Raw genomic sequence first — 325 nt, forward strand, 5'->3', positions numbered from 1 at the left:
AAAGGAATAAGAAAGGGGGAGGAAAAATATGTTTCCCAAAAAAAAGTAATAAATTACCACCAAAAAGAAAATCCTCCTTTTGTTCCTTTCCACATTTTGGTATAAGGAAGGACGCCCTTGCAGCATGTTTTTTTTATAATTCGGTGTATTTTGGGAGGGCATATTTTGCAAGAGAGTAGATGACACTCAGGAGGATAAAGCAACAAGTTTACCACCAAATTCCCCTCCCTGCTCTCGGAGCTCCCCGTCGTTATCACTGTTCAGAACCATCTCCATTGCTCCAATTTTCCCACGTAGAAGAAAAGAAAAAAAAAACGCAAAACGG

The sequence above is a fragment of the Nanorana parkeri genome, unplaced genomic scaffold (genome assembly GCF_000935625.1).
Source record: "Nanorana parkeri isolate BGI_ZX_2015 unplaced genomic scaffold, ASM93562v1 scaffold920, whole genome shotgun sequence".
Taxonomy (NCBI): domain Eukaryota; kingdom Metazoa; phylum Chordata; class Amphibia; order Anura; family Dicroglossidae; genus Nanorana; species Nanorana parkeri.